At 47.5% G+C, this 16,748-nt stretch overlaps 1 protein-coding gene across 36 annotated transcripts in view; it reads right to left on the reverse strand.

Moving 5' to 3' along the window:
- SOD1 (superoxide dismutase 1) overlaps positions 1–16,748 on the reverse strand; it is a 1,049,346-nt gene that overhangs the window by 53,964 nt on the left and 978,634 nt on the right. The window contains exon 1 of one of the 36 annotated variants that reach the window (XM_050786086.1): positions 3,371–3,380. The exons of the other annotated variants lie outside the window; for them this stretch is intronic. The gene's annotated coding sequence lies outside the window, so the exon portion shown is untranslated. Of the gene's footprint in view, positions 1–3,370; positions 3,381–16,748 lie in introns of those variants that run through there. 36 annotated transcript variants of the gene reach the window in all.

Raw genomic sequence — 16,748 nt, forward strand, 5'->3', positions numbered from 1 at the left:
TTTTTTGTGAGTCAGGGTCTCTCTCTGTCGCCCAGCCTGGCGTGCAGTAGCACAAACATGGTTTACTGCAGCCTCGAACTCCTGGGGTCAAGTTATAAAGCCATACTCCCATATCAGCCTCCCAAGTAACTGAGGCCACAGGCACACACCACCACACCTGGCTAATTTTTGTATATTTTTTTGTAGAGACTCACCATCTTGCCAGGCTGGTATCAAATTCCTGGCCTCAAGCCAACCTCCTGCCTCAGCCTTCTGAAGTGCTGGGATTACAGGTGTGAGCTACCACATCTGGCTAATCACATTTTATTTTTTATTTTTTATTTTATTTTTTTTTTTGAGACGGAGTCTCGCTCTGTCGCCCAGACTGGAGTGCAGTGGCGCGATCTCGGCTCACTGCAAGCCCCGCCTCCCGGGTTCACGCCATTCTCCTGCCTCAGCCTCCGGAGTAGCTGGGACTACAGGCGCCCGCCACCACGCCCAGCTAATTTCTTTTTGTATTTTTAGTAGAGATGGGGTTTCACCGTGTTAGCCAGGATGGTCTCGATCTCCTGACCTCGTGATCCGCCCGCCTCGGCCTCCCAAAGTGCTGGGATTACAGGCTTGAGCCACCGCGCCCGGCCACATTTTAAAAATACCTTTACAGGCCAGGTACAGTGGCTCGCCCCTATGATCCAAGGACTTTGGGAGGCCAAGGCGGAGAGATCACTTAAGCCCAGGAGTTCGAGGCCAGCCTGGCCAACATGGTGAAACTCCGTCTCTACTTAAAATGCAAAAAAAAGAAAAAAATTAGCCGGGCATGGAGGCACATACCTGTAGTCCCAGCTACTTGGGAGGCTGAGGCACAAGAATCCCTTGAACCCAGGAGGCAGAGGTTGTAGTGAGCAGCGATTGCACCACTGCACTCCAGCCTGGGCGACAGAGTGAGACTCTATCTCAAGAAAAAAAAAATACCTGTACCTTTACAACACCTGGACTGGTACCTGACCAAATAACTGGGTACCATGGCCTAGCCAAATTGACACAGAAAGTTAACCACTACAACAGCTACCATAGGAATCACTGAACCAACAAAAGCCCAAATGATCCCTTTGTTGATTTCATTCTTTTTCCTTTGTCATCAAATGCAATTACTTCAGTTTAGTATACAAAACTGAAATCCAAATGAAGAAAAACACCAACTAGTTTCCATTATTGTCATCAAGACACATCTTTGGAACTCTCCATGGGCAACAGCTGCGCCTTTAGAAGTGGGAACAGAAGTGGAGTTTGCAGACGAGGTCCCCAAGGAGAATTCTTCTTCTTCTTTTTTTCTTTTTCTTTTTTTTTTTTTTTTTTTTAAAGTAAAAGGTATTTTTAAAACATGATTGGCCAAAGGGCAAAGGGCACAATGTCTGCTGAGCACTTCCTTTTTTTTTTTTTTTTTTGAGATGGAGTCTCACTCTGTCACCCAGGGTGGAGTGCAGTGACACAATCTTGGCTCACTGGAACCTCTCTGCCTGCCAGGTTCAAGTGATTCTCCTGCCTCAGCCTCCCAAGTAGCTGGGACTAGAGGCGCCTGTCACCATGACCGGCTAATTTTTGTATTTTTATGACAGATGGGGTTTCACCATGTTGGCCAGGCTGGTCTCAAACTCCTGACCTCAGGTGATCTGCCCACCTCTGCCTCCCAGAGTGCTGGGATTACAGGTGTGAGCCACTGTACCTGGCCTGTTAAGCACTCCCTTATAGCGGATGCAGCCTCTGGGCTGCAGAGGCAGAACCTCCCCTAGAAGGAGCTCCTGCCGGGCAGCAGAGACAGGGGAACCTTCCCAGGGAAGGGGTTCCAGGGACCCTCCTCCGTGGAGTCACCCGAGCAGAGGGGGCTGCTGTGAAACCCCATACTTTTCTGGGGTTCACACGCTGTGAGTCTGTAGACCTCTCTCATGGTGTGAGCATCTCACTTAGTGGGTAGATTCTATTTTAAGGACATATTATTGATACAACGAGGCCCTGTATACCCAAGCAATTCCTTCAACTGGTGCTCAACTGAAAAAAAAACACACACAGAAACAGCTATCTGTTCATCTCTAAGAGCAGAGAAAAAGACTATTAAACAAACTTGTCCCTCCCCTCCCCTCCCCTCCTCTTCTCTCCTCTCCTCTTTCGACAGGATCTCACTCGACAGGATCTCACTCTGTTGCCCAGGCTGGAGTGCAGTGGTGCAATCTCTTGGCTCACTCCATTCTCTGCCTCCCAGGTTGAAGTGATTCTCCTGCCTTAGCCTCCTGAGTAGCTGGGATTACAGGTGTGTGCCACCTGGCTAATTTTTGTATTTTTAGTAGAGACGAGCTTTTGTCATGTTGGCCAGGCTGGTCTCAAGCTCCTGGGCTCAAGTGATCCGTCCGCCTTGGCCTCCCAAAGTGCTGGGATTACAGGTGTGAACCACTGCACCTGGCCACTTAATCCTTTTAAAAAACAAAAATGTAGGAGGAAATCTGTGGTGTATTTGTAATTACCAACTACAGCCCGAGAGAATGCCAAGCCTACCAGGCATAGAACCTTTGCTGATCTTGTCTGGGAAGGTTCTTCGGCCTCTGCTGCCTGGCAGGGGCTCCTGCGAGGGGAGGTTCTGCCTCTGCAGCCCAGAGGCTGGTCTCAAACTCCTGACCTCAGGTGATCCGCCCACCTCAGCCTCCCAAAGTGCTGGGATTACAGGCGTCAGCCACTGCGCCCGGCCCCATCCTGGATCTTACTGACATCAACAATATTACAACATATTAGTAACTAATTTAAGGCAGAGAAATCACACCACAGTCCTGTGACCCCTTCCTGCCCTTGCCGACGGGTAGAAATTTCTCATGGGGATATCTGCAGCGTCAGAGCTCTCCAGCAGGGCACTCTCAGGCACACTCAAATGGAATTCTAGAAAGAATTTAACAGAGCGTCTGTTTACAAACTCGCGTGCGGGGCTAATTTTTACAACGTGGGACGGTGAAACCCCTCGGCATCACTCACCACAGTAGAGGTCAGGGGAGGAGAGAGCATGACTGAGCTGGGTGAGAGCTGGATCTGGGGAGGCGGAGCCCCAAGCCACAGGCAGCATCACTGCAAGAAGTGGGGAGAGACAGGGAAGAAAGCCCCCGGCTGCTTCTCTCGCCCTCCGACCTCTTCTCAGGGCCTCATTAGCCAAACCCACAGGAAGACAAAGGAGAAAGAAACTCAGAAAATGTGTCCACAGAGGTCAAGCCCCCAGGGCGCAGAGCAGGGCTGGGAAGGAGGAAGAAAGCATAAGGAGGGCACGGAGAATAATCAGCTCAACAACTCACACTCACTGACTGGTTCACGCGTCACAGAAGCCCAAAGCGCTTACACCTGGAGGCTTAGGAGGCAGCCCCGCCCCTCCAGCAAGTCCTGGTTAAAGTGGGCTGTCATCTGTATTGTTGACTGAGAAAAGCCAATACCTACGAAAGTGTTACTGTGCCAAATTACCGTGTCCTCAAGGGGGTAGGCTCGCAGGTGCAGGTGAGGTGCTTGTGCCTTGGGGCCCAGTGTCACTGAGAAGGGTTCCTACACCTCCAAATCTCTTGTGCAGGCTTTACCAAGGGGGGCCTCACAAGAGAAGGGGAACGAGGCAGAGGACAGTTAACTAAGCAAGGACTTCACCTGACCTCTGCTAGTTCTCCTTCTCTTGCCATTTTTTTTTTTTTTTTTTTTTTTTTTTTTTTGAGACAAAGTCTCACTCTGTCACCCAGGCTGGAGTGCAATGGCGTGATCTCGGCTCACTGCACCCTCTACCTCCCAGGTTCAAGCAATTCTCCCGCCTCAGCCTCCCGAGTAGCTGGGATTACAGGCACCTGCGACCACACTCAGTCCATTTTGGTATTTTTAGTAGAGACAAGGTTTCACCATGTTGGCCAGGCTGGTCTCGAACTCCTGGCCTCAAGTGATCCTCCTGCCTTGGCCTCCCAGAGTGCTGGGATTACATGTGTGAGCTAGCATGCTCAGTCAAAAAAATGATAATCTGACACATGCTACAACATAGATGGACCTTGAGGACATTATGCTAAGTGACATAAGCCTGTCACAGAAGAGCAAATACTTTATGATTCCACTTACATGAGGCACCTAGAGGAGGCAAATTTATAGACACAGAAAGTAGAATAAAGGTTTCTGGGAGCTGGAGGAGCAGGAAAGTGGTGAGTTATTGTTAAATGGATACAGAGTTTTAGCCTAGGATGATGGAAAGTTCTGGAGATGGATGGTGGTGATGGCTGAACAACAATGTGAAGGTATTTAATGCCACTTTGTCCCCTTAAAAATAGTTAAAATTGTAAATTTTATATTATGTGTATCTTACCACAATAAAAAATAAAAATAAAAACAAAACCTCCCTAGCTGCTTCCCATGGGGAGGCACAGCCAGGGCTCTGTCTTCAGGGTGGGCGCTGCCCCAGGGTTGGCCATCCCTGCCGCCAGGGGGACAGAGCGAGACTCCGTCTCAAAAAAAAAAAAGAAAAAAAAAACAAACATTAGCGGGGCGTCATGGCTCACGCCTGTAATCTTAGCTACTCAGGAGGCTGATGCAGGAGAAACTCTTGAACCCAGGAAGAGGAGGTTGTGGTGAGCCAAGATCTTACCTAACTGCACTCTAGCCTGGGTGACAGAGTGCAACTCCCTCAAAAAAAAAAAAAAAAAAAAAAGAGAAGAGAAGAGGCTTAAGTGGCTCAGGCTTCTACAGGCTGTACAGGAAGCATGGCAGCTTTTGCTTCTGGGGAGACCTCAGGAAACTTTTACTCATGGCGGATGCAAAGCGGGAGCAGGCTCGTCTTACATGGCAGGAGCAAAAGAGAAAGCGAAGGAGGATGCGCCACGCACTTTCAAACGACGAGGCCTCGCAAGAACACACTCACCATCAGGAGAACAGCAACAAGGGGACGGTGCTAAGCCATTGATGAGAAATCCGGCTCCATGACCCCATCGCCTTCGACACTGGGGATTACCATTCGACCGGAGATTTGGGTGAGATCACAGTTCCAAACCATATCAGGGAGAAAGTGGAGGCTGGGAATCTGCACACTGCTCCTCTGAAAACCACCCATGTGCCTTCAAAGCCTTTGGAAAATCTTCGAGACCCTCTCCACCACCCCCAAGTCTACCCAGACCCTGTTCGAAGGCTCTGTTAGTCACTCTGCGGCAGACAAAAACAAGGCTAAGGGCGGTCAAGTAATTTACCCAACACCACCTGGCAAGTGGCTGCATTGGAATTCGAACTTGGGATGAGCTACGAAATCCATTGCCTTTCAACCATGCTGTCCTATGAAAACAAGGCTTGTGTGTTTTCCCTAGTATCATCTAAGTGCAAAATTACCCATTTGTGGACATCGGAAATTGTCTTGTGTGTTAAAATCGCTAACAATGTTATTACTACCTGCTGAGCACTCGAGGGCCTGGCAAGATTGGTTGTACAAAAATACAAGGAAATCATTCATCATTCATTTTCTCCTCTTCACACCCCCTAAGAAATCAAGCCTCAGTTGTCACAGAATTGTGTCCTAGTGACCAGCAGGTGGCACCACCACCTCATTGTTGTCTTGACACTGCCTTGGGGAGAATTTCATTTTGTAGGTAACCAGTGTAAATGGAAACAAAGTTTCCCCCCCCGGCCTTCTTTCCTACCCTGGCCTTGTTCCTCTTGTTTCTGCTCAAAGATGGGTAGCCTCCTGCCTGGCTCTAATTGATTTAGTTTCCTTGAATTTCATTTCTTTGACACTGAAAAGGATTTAGCTGGTAGTTTTGGCCATGAGGTGAAGGTATGATTGTAAGAACTCATTTACTGAGGGCTTACCTTGCACCCAGCACTTTGCTTGAATCATCTCATTTAATTGCTGCAATAAGAAAAGGAGGGGCCGGGCGCAGTGGCTCAAGCCTGGAATCCCAGCACTTTGGGAGGCCGAGACGGGTGGATCACGAGGTCAGGAGATCGAGGCCATCCTGGCTAACACGGTGAAACCCCGTCTCTACTAAAAAATACAAAAAACTAGCCTGGCAAGGTGGCGGTGCCTGTAGTCCCAGCTACTCGGGAGGCTAAGGCAGGAGAATGGTGTAAACCCGGGAGGCGGAGCTTGCAGTGAGCTGAGATCCGGCCACTGCACCCCAGCCTGGGCGACAGAGCAAGACTCTGTCTCAAAAAAAAAAAAAAAAAGAAAAAGAAAAAAGAGAAAAGGAGATGAGTTCTGGTTTGGTTTGGTTTGGTTTTGAGACACAGTTTCCCTCGGTCGCCCAGGCTGGAGTACAGTGGCACAATCGCGGCTCACTGCAACCTCCACCTCCTGGGTTCAAGCAATTCTCCTGCCTTAGCCTCCCTAGTAGCTGGAATTACAAGCACACACCACCATGCTCGGCTAATTTTTGTATTTTTAGCAGAGACGGAGTTTCACCATGTTGGCCAGGCTGGGCTTGAACTCCTGACCTCAGGTGATCTGCCTGTCTCAGCCTCCCAAAGTGCTGGGATTATAGGCGTAAGCCACTGCACCCAGCCAAGTTCTGTTTTGATAATAATAGCACAAGCCTGGGGGCGCTGGATTCTGTTTAATTGTTTCAGTCTTTCATTGCTGGTCACTAGCCAATACTTCTGTGACAATTGAGGCTTGATTTCTTGTGGGGCTGGGGAGTATGATGATGAGAAACAAATGAATGATGAATGTTCTCCTTGTATTTTTGTACAACCAATCTTTCCCAGTCCTGGTATGTTCCACAAGTAGTATTAACACTAGTAGCAATTGTAACACACAAGGCAATTTCTGATGTCCACAAATGGGCAAAAAGACAACCCAAATTTCAATAGGTTTTTGAATGTTAGAAAAATATTACATCAATTTTAAACAATAAATGTTAGGGTAATATCACACGAGTTTTTCTCATTAGGAGTGTATTATATAAAACTTTATTTGATAATATATATTCTGGGTGACTATAATAAAATGTGATAAAAATAAAGTGACATACATAATATATATGATATTTTCGTTTATAACCATTATATGCACATTAATATTGCGTGTGTGTGTTTGTGTGTGTGTGTCACTGGGGTAAAGGCTGGGGGTATCAATCCTAACCCACTCACCTGATACCAACCAGCTCCAAGTTTTAAGAAGATATATACATGACTCCTTCCTACACGAAATATTACCAAGTATCACTATATGGCAAGATTTTCAAATCCAGGGCAGTCGCTCACTTAGAATCACGAGATTGATCCTGTATCACCCACCTAAACCCCTTAGCATGCAAATGAAGGCATTGTGACCCAAAGAAGGGGTGATTTCCTTGAGACACAGTGTTGGAATTGCAAGACCCCAACCCCCGACCCTACAATAAAGCTTCTTCCACATGAACTGTTCTGTTCTTGTGTTTGAAAAAACAATGAATCCAAACACAGGGGTTCTCATTTATCTCTTGTTAAGTATGTTCTTTTTTTTTTTTTTTTGAGACGGAGTCTCGCTCTGTTACCCAGGCTGGAGTGCAGTGGCTGGATCTCAGCTCACTGCAAGCTCCGCCTCCCGGGTTTACGCCATTCTCCGACCTCAGCCTCCCGAGTAGCTGGGACTACAGGCGCCCGCCACCTCGCCCGGCTAGTTTTTTGTATTTCTTAATAGAGACGGGGTTTCACCGTGTTAGCCAGGATGGTCTCGATCTCCTGACCTCGTGATCCGCCCGTCTCGGCCTCCCAAAGTGCTGGGATTACAGGCTTGAGCCACCGCGCCCGGCCAAGTATGTTCTTTTTGATGTGAGTTTCCTGACTATTCAGATTTTTAAAAAGATATTAAATATGTCATCTAACTAATTGGCCATTTATCAAATTTGGTGCTACTTACAAATCTGATGGTGTCTTCTACGTCCTCTTCTGTGACTTTAATAAAAATGTCGAATGGCCAAGTTTGAGGACAGAGCTTACTGATCATTTACAAATTTCATTTAGGATCCTACTGATTCATGAAACCCAGGACTGGCTGGCTACATAATTTACAGGGTCCAAGGCAAAATGAAAATGCAGGCAAAGTGGAAATAGTGGAGGTTTAAGCCAAGCATGTGCCCTTCTGAATGTGGGGCCCTATGTGACTGCACTGGTCACACCCCTATGAAACCAGCTCTGATTAAATCCTTTGGTTTCAATCATTCAACCTGCTACAAATTGATTTATCTAACATATGTCCATTGGAATAGCTTCTAGCCATGAGCAGCAGGAAACGCAACAAACAATGGCTTAAGCATGTAACAAGCAATCCAGGAGCAGGTAACCAAGGACTGCTGCAGCTGCTGATGGAACCCTTCTCTTTTCCTTTCTCTCTCTCTCTCTCTCTTTGTTTTTTTTAACAGAGTCTCACTCTTGCTATCCAGGTTGGAGTACAGTGGCACAATCTCGGCTCCCTGCAACCTCCATCTCCCAGGTTCAAGTGATTTTCTGGCCTCAGCCTCCTGAGTAGCTGGGATTATAGGTGCACACCACCACGCCTGGGGAAATTTTGTATTTTTAGTAGAGACGGGGTTTTGCCATGTTGGCCAGGCTGGTCTCGAACTCCTGACCTTGTGGTCCGCCTGCCTCGGCCTCCCAAAGTGCTGGGATTACAGGCTCGAGCCACTACACCTGGTCCTGCCTCCTTTCCCTCTCTTTAGCATCCAGTTTTCTTCTTCTTCTCCTTCTCCTCCTTCTTCTTTTTGTTTTTTGGACTCTGGAGTCTCATTCTGTCCCTTAGGCTGGAGTGCAGTGGCACAATCTCAATCTTGGCTCACTGCAACCTCCACCTCCCAGGTTCAAGTGATTCTCCTGCCTCAGCCTCCCAAATAGCTGGGATTACAGGTGCGTGCCACCATACCCAGCTAATTTTTGTATTTTTGGTAGAGACAGGGTTTTGCCATGTTGGCCAGACTGGTCTCAAATTCCTGACCTCAGGAGATCTGCCCGCCTTGGCCTCCCCAGGTGTGGGATTACAGGCGTGAGCCACCACGCCCAGCCTGTCATTTTCTTCTCCTGACCTGAATAGCTGCAGTACCTTAAACCGTCATATCCATATACCAGGTGTGAAAAATGAGGCATGGCAAAGGACAGAGAGCAAAACCTTCTTCTCTAAAGCATCTGCCTTTATATTCAGGAAAAGAAAGCTTCCCAGGGCTTTCAACTGACATCTCATTGACTATATCTCAAAGCTGCATCACATGGTCACACTTAGCTTCAAAGGAGGCTTGGAATTAGTGTTCCACTGTCCACTGTCTTCAGCTGAGAAAGTTGACATATATGTGGGTAGTATTTCTTTTCTTTTCTTTTCTTTTCTTTTCAGACAGAACCTTCCCCTGTCACCCAGGCTGGAGTGCAGTGGTGCGATCACTGCTCACTGCAGCCTCTGTCTCCCTGGCTCAAGGGATCCTCCCACCTCAGCCTTTTGAGTAGCTGGGACTACAGGCACACGCCACGCCACCATGCTTGGCTAATTTTTTTTTTTTTTTTTTGTAAAGACAAGATCTCAGCCAGGTGCGGTGGCTCACGCCTATAATCTCAGCGCTTTGGGAGGTCATGGTGGGTGGATAACTTGAGGTCAGGAGTTTGAGACCAGCCTGGTCAACATGGCAAAACCCATCTCTACTAAAAATAGAAAAATTAGCAGGCCATGGTGGCATGTGCCTGTAATCCCAGCTATTGGGGAGGCTGAGGCAAGAGAATCACTTGAACCTGGGAGGCGGAGGTTGCAGTGAGCCAAGATCATGCCACTGCACTCCAGCCTGGGCAATAGAGAGAGACTGTGTCTCAAAAAAAAAAAAAAAAAAAAGACAAGGTCTCACTGTGTTACCCAGGTTGGTCTTAAATTCCTGAGCTCAAGTGATCCACCCACCTCAGCTTCCCGAAGTGCTGGGATGACAGGCGTGAGCCACTGTGCCCAGCCTGTGGGAAGTATTTCAAAGACCTGTTGCTGCAGAACAAACTGCCCCAAGTGGATTACAACATTTTGTTAGATCTCATGACTTTGGAAGTCAGGCAGGGCTCAGCTGGGTTTTTGTTCCTCATGGCATTTTGGGGAGTGACTTGGTCTGTCCAGAGGAGTCTGTCCGGGGAGTCCAAACAGCTTCATTCACATGTCCAGCATGTTGGTGGGGATGGCTGGCAGGCTGGGCCCAGCTAGGATTGTTGTCTGGAGCGTCTACATGTGGTCTTTCCAGCATGGTGCTCTAGGTTCCTGCACCAGAGTAGAACTTGCCACTGCCTTGACGACAGGCTTTTGGAATCACAGACAGTCACTTCTGCTGCACACTTGACCAAAGCAGTCACCAACCTGCCTAGGTCCAAGAAGAGGAGACAGCAACCCAGTAGTAAAGTACAGGCAGCTGTACTGGCCAGTGAGAACCAACTCATATTTCAAAAACATTGCAAGCTGGTTGTTAAACGTAGCCATCCTTAACATTGGCCACAGCGGAAATACATACATCAGAAACTGGCAAACACTACAAATCAGGACTTTTTCCCCCAAAAAGCCAATTGTTAAACATTTACCAGTACAACACTGTTCACCTCTCTATAGAAAGAGTATTAAAAAATTCACAGCCACATTTTAAATCTGCTATAAACCAACCTCAGTGTTCTTCAGATTCACTTTCTTTTGTCTGGTCCAGCCCACATTTGTTTGGTCCTCAGGAATAGCATGAGAGAACTTGTCAAATGCTTTCTGCAACCCATGACCCAATGGCCTAGTTATACTATGTGAAAACAAAATGAGATGCTTTTGGCTTACCTTGTTCTGAATGAGCCCGTGCTGCCTCCTAGCATCACCACTTTCTCTTTTTTTTTTTTTTTTTTTTTTTTGAGACGAGTCTCACTCTGTCACCAGGCTGGAGTACAATGGCACGATCTTGGCTCACTGCAACCTCCATCTTCCGGGTTCAAGTGATTCTCCTGTATCAGCCTCCTGAGTAGCTGAGATTACAGGCACACGCCACCACTCACGGCTAATTTTGTATTTTTAGGAGAGTCGGGGTTTCTCCATGTTGGTCAGGCTGGTCTTGAACTCCCGACCTTGGGCGATCCACTTGCCTCGGCCTCCCAAAGTGCTGGGATTACAGGCGTGAGCCACAGCACCCGGCCAGCATCACCACTTTCTTTTTCAAGTGCTCAAACTAACTCAGGTTAACAACTTGTTCCAGATTCTTCCCCCAATGAATATTTTGGTTTTTAATGTCCAAACACCTCCTTTGTTCTCTTTTGAAAATAAACTATTTTTTAAATTTGTTTTTGTTTTTGTTTATTTTTAATTTTTGAGATGGTCTCACTCTGTCACCCTGGCTGAAAAGCAGTGGCCTGAGCTCAACTCACTGCCACCTCCACCTCTTGGTCTCAAGTGATCCTCCCACCTCAGCCTCCCACGTAGCTGGGACTACAGTCATGCACCACCATGCCAGGCTAATTTTTTGTATTTTTTTGTAGAGATGGGCTTTTGCCATGTTGCCCAGGCTGGTCTCAAACTCCTGGGCTCAAGCAATCCACCCACCTCAGCCTCCCAAAGTGCTGGGATTACAGGCATGAGCCACTGTGCCTGGCCCTATTTTTTAAATATTTCAATTGTGTAATATAACACACATGCAGAAAGTTCGAATATAAATATGTACAAATTAATAAATAACTAGGAATGAAACATCCCTGGAACTATCACACAATCAATAAGTTGAATGTTGGGAGAAGCCGAAAAATCCACTGATGTGTCTCTTCCCAAGATTAACTTTCCCCTTCCCCTGTAGGTAATCGGTTTCCTGACTTTTTTTTTTTTTTGAGATGGAGTCTTGCCCTGTCACCCAGGCTGGAGTGCAGTGGCGCGATCTCGGCTCACTGCAAGCTCCGCCTCCCGGGTTTACGCCATTCTCCTGCCTCAGCCTCCCAAGTAGCTGGGACTACAGGCACCTGCCACCACGCCCGGCTAATTTTCTGTATTTTTTAGTAGAGACGGTGTTTCACAGTGTTAGCCAGTATGGTCTTGATCTCCTGACCTCATGATCCACCCGCCTTGGCCTCCCAAAGTGCTGGGATTACAGGTGTGAGCCACCGCGGCCGGCCCAGTTTCCTGACTTTAATGGTATTTACTCCACTGCATTTCTTCATCGTTACAGCCACTTTGTGTGCATTCCTAAGTCACATAGTTGAACCTTTACACTTTGTGTGAATGGAACCATACTGTATGTATAATTGGGACAAACGTTGCCCAACTCTGACCTTTTAGTGTGTTTTTCTTTCTCCATAGTTTCTCAAAGATTAACAAGACTGATTTCACAATCACCGTTGTAAAATCTTTTGCACAATTTTAGGCTAAAACCTCGAAAATCTTTCATGTGCTATCATGAGATTTCATCTGTATTCACAAAAAAGTTGTATTTTCAGGAAATAGAAAATTGAAGGTTTTAAGATGGTTCTTGTTGAACTGGATGGACCTAGGACTTCTTCATCACCTATCAAGTCTACTTTAAGGAAAAAAAAAGTTACAAATATCATAATATGTGTAAAATATTATGAATTCATAAACTGCATATAAAACATTATGCCGTAATCCCAGCTACTTGGGAGACTGAGGCAGGAGAATCGCTTGAATCCAGGAGGTGCAGGTTGCATTGAGCCGAGATTTGCACTCTAGCCTGGGCAACAGGGCGACACTCTGTCTCAAAAAAAAAAAAAATAAAGATGCATATTATAGATACTATAAACAGGCTGGGCGCGGTGGCTCACGCCTGTAATCCCAGCACTTTGGGAGGCCGAGGCAGGCGGATCACAAGGTCAGGAGATCGAGACCATGGTGAAACTCCGTCTCTACTAAAAATAGAAAAAATTAGCCGGGCGCAGTGGCGGGCGCCTGTAGTCCCAGCTACTCGGGAGGCTGAGGCAGGAGAATGGCGTGAACCCGGGAGGCGGAGCTTGCAGTGAGCCGAGATTGCGCCACTGCACTCCAGCCTGGGCGACAGAGCGAGACTCCGTCTCAAAAAAAAAAAAAAAAAAATAAATAAATAAATAAAAATAAATAAGATACTATAAACAGAGTTGATATTTACATTCTAGCCTATATTCAGCCCGCTGGTTCTCACCCTGCCCTTTAGGCACCTTGCTGGGGGGCTCAGCTGTATTTGGTGGGGATGCTTCTCAAATCCAATTATGATACCTGGTGTTTGCTGACCTTGGGTGCTCTTCTTCCCATACTGCCAAGCGTTGACATTCCAACTTTTCTTCTTCAGGGGCCTCAAGGCCCACTGAGTAAATCCTGTGTCTTTTTTTAAATTCTAATGTTTCTCAGGTTTTTGGGGTAGTGTCATATCTGGGAGCCAGCAGGGGCCCAGAAGGAAGAGAGGATAACTTAGCCGCCCACCTCCAGGCCAGCCATCTGTCCACCCAATTCCCCGGTGAATAGCCTTGATCAGCACACATAGGCCATGGGCACACATGCTTGCACACACGCACACGTATGCACACACATGCACATACACACACATCCCTCCCCCATTCTTCTGATAAATACGTTGCACAGAGAAGTGAGGAATGTGAGCTTCCCTGGCACTCCCAGGGTCCCCACGGAGATGCAAGGGCATTGGAGAGCCTACGGCACTTTCTGAGGTGCCCCAACTCAAAGTCCCCTTCTTTTACTTCTGTTGCACTCCACAGACCTTTACCGAGGGCTTCTTCTGTATCAGGCACCTTGTGCTGGTGCTGTGGAGAATAAAAATGATGGCACAAGAAGGGCACCCATCACATGATCAAAGAAAGGACAAACTTTTTTTTTTTTTTTTGAGATGGAGTTTTGCTCTTGTTGCCCAGGCTGGAGTGCAATGGCGTAGCCTCGGCTCACTGCAACCTTCACCTTCCAGGTTCAAGCGATTCTCCTGCCTCGGCCTCCCGAGTAGCTGGGATTACAGGCACCCGCCACCACACCTGGCTAATTTTTGTATTTTTAATAGAGACAGGGTTTCACCATGTTGGTCAGGTTGGTCTCAAACTCCTGACCTCGAGTGATTCACCCGCCTCGGCCTCCCAAAATGCTGGGATTACAGGTGTGAGCCACCGCACCCAGTCAGGAATAAACCTTTCTGCCTTCAACACAGCTATGCAAAACATTTGGAAAAGAATAAACAGTTCACAAGCTGGTGGTGGTGTGGGGAGGATCCTTCTGCTCTGAAATATGTGTCTCAGGGAGACTGAAGTCTGTAAGCAAGGTAGAAAGTGATTGGGGGTGTGAAGGGGAACTGGCTGATCCTAACTGGCAGGGAAGGGAGATCACTGCAGTTTGGCTGAACAGCTTGAGTCAACGAACCGGCTTAGCACTCCCTCTTCCCTCCCACCCACTCCAAGCCTGTTCTACCCGCCATGTCTCCCCATGATATTAGTTTACTAGGGCTGCCATAACTAAATGTCCCAGACTGGGTGGCATGGAATTTATCGTCTCACAGATGTGCAGGCCGCAAGTCCAACATCAAGAAATGGGCAGGTTTGGCCTCTTCTGAGACCTCTCTCCTTGCCTTGCAGATGGCCGCCTTCTTGCCATGGTGTGTTGTGGTCTTTCCTGTGTCCTTACACCCTTGATGTATCTTCGTGTCCAAATTTTCTCCTCTTGTAAGGACACCAGTCAGATTGGATTAGCATCCCCCCATACGACCCCATTTTAACTTAATTGCCTCTTCAAAAGTTCTATCTCCAAATGCAGTTACATTCTGGAATACTAGGGGTTGGGACTTCAACATGTAAATTTGGGGAGACACAGTTCAAGACCATAATACCCATCTTGGTCAGTGGCTTCACCGTTCAAGACCATGAGGTAACAAACATGAGACTCAGTGTCAACATGTTGAAGACAGTAGAGTAAAAGAGTTGAAAAACCTGGGTCTATGAAGACATCCATGTCACATGTCCTTCAATGACTTGTCAAATACATGATAAATGAACTTCTGGTTTAGATCACCATGAGTCAAGTGTCCTGTCTCCTGCAGCCGAAAGCATTCCTACCTAGTGACCCCCCCTAGCATTTACCACGGTGCCTAGCATACAGCAGGCACTCAATAAAGATGTTCACCTGAATGAACTCACTGATTCCAAGCCTTCAGTAGTAGCTCTCCATCCTCTCTGTTGAGAGACTTAAGCTCCTTAGGTCAGGTCAGCTAGGACTCTCTCTCTACTCAGGGTCTGGTCTCCAGCTTCAGCTGCTCCTCCGTACCTCACTCGGGCAGACTTGACCCTTTTTCTAGGATAAAATTAACCAAGAGGGATGCAGAGGATGCTCACAAGAGAGCCAAGGGCTGAGTGTGCATTTCAGAGTCTCGGGAAGCAGAGGTAAGTGTGAATGACACAGAGGAGATTTAGAGCAGGAGGAGGTTCAGCACAGGGCTGTCTCCAAAGGACCAAAGCCTTGGGGAGGGATTAGAAAGGCCTTGCAGAGACACAGGAAGGATGGCAGATACCAAGGTTAAGGAAGAATTTGCTTTCCTCCCACAAAACCAGAAAACATGGTTAAATGGAAAGTTGCTGTATTTATTTCCTAGGGCTGCCTTAAAAAGTACCACAAACTGGGTGGCTTAAAATAACAGAAATTGGCCGGGCGCGGTGGCTCAAGCCTGTAATCCCAGCACTCTGGGAGGCCGAGGCGGGCGGATCACAAGGTCAGGAGATCAAGACCACAGTGAAACCCCGTCTCTACTAAAAATACAAAAAATTAGCCGGGCGCGGTGGCGGGCGCCTGTAGTCCCAGCTACTCAGGAGGCTGAGGCAGGAGAATGGCGGGAACTCGGGAGGCAGAGCTTGCAGTGAGCCGAGATCGCGCCACTGCACTCCAGCCTGGGCAACAGCGTGAGACTCCGTCTCAAAAAAAAAAAAAAAAAAAAAAAAAAAATAACAGAAATTTACTCCCTTACAGTCTGGAGTCCATAAATCCAAAATCAAGGTGTCAGTAGGCAGGGTTGGTTCCTTCTTGGGGACTCAAGAAAAAGTCTGTTCCATGCCTCTGTCCTGGCTTCTGGTGGCTGCCAACAACTCTTGAAATTTATTGGAGCTACATAACTCTGGACTCTGCCTCACTGTCTCATGGCTACATGGCTGTCTCCCTCTGTCTCCATCTGTTTCTTCTTCCTTCTTCATTCTTCCTTCTTCCTTCCTTCTTCATTCTTCTTCCTTCTTCATTCTTCTTCCTTCTTCATTCCTCCTCCTCCTCCTCCTCCTCCTCCTCCTTTTTGAGACAGTGTCTTGCTCTGTCACCCAGGCTGGTGTGCCGTGGTGTGATCACAGCTCACTGCAGCCTCAACCTCCAGGCTCAAGTGATCCTCCCACCTCAGCCTCCTGAGTAGCTGAGATTGTAGGCACATGCTACCATGCCTGGCTAATTAAAAAAAAAATTTTTTTTTTGAGATCTCCCTGTTTTGCTCAGGTTTGTCTCAAATTCCTGGCCTTAAGTGATCCACCTGCCTTGGCCTCCCAAAGTACTGAGATTACAGGCATGAGCCACCACGCCCAGCCTCTTCTCTTTTTATAAGGACTCATCCTATTCCAGAATGCCCTTATCTTAACATACATTTTATTTACATATGCAATGGACCGATTTCCAAAAAAGGCCAAATTCACAGGTACCAGTCCCCAAATCTGTGGTGCTTTGCTAGGGCCATTGTGACACCATAAACTGAGTGGCGTAAGCAATAGCAGTGTATTCTCGCACAGCCCTGGAGGCCAGAAGTCCAACATCAAGATCCCAAGCTGGCTCCTCCGGGGACTGTGAG

Source organism: Macaca thibetana, chromosome 3 (assembly GCF_024542745.1).
Source record: "Macaca thibetana thibetana isolate TM-01 chromosome 3, ASM2454274v1, whole genome shotgun sequence".
Taxonomy (NCBI): Eukaryota; Metazoa; Chordata; class Mammalia; order Primates; family Cercopithecidae; genus Macaca; species Macaca thibetana.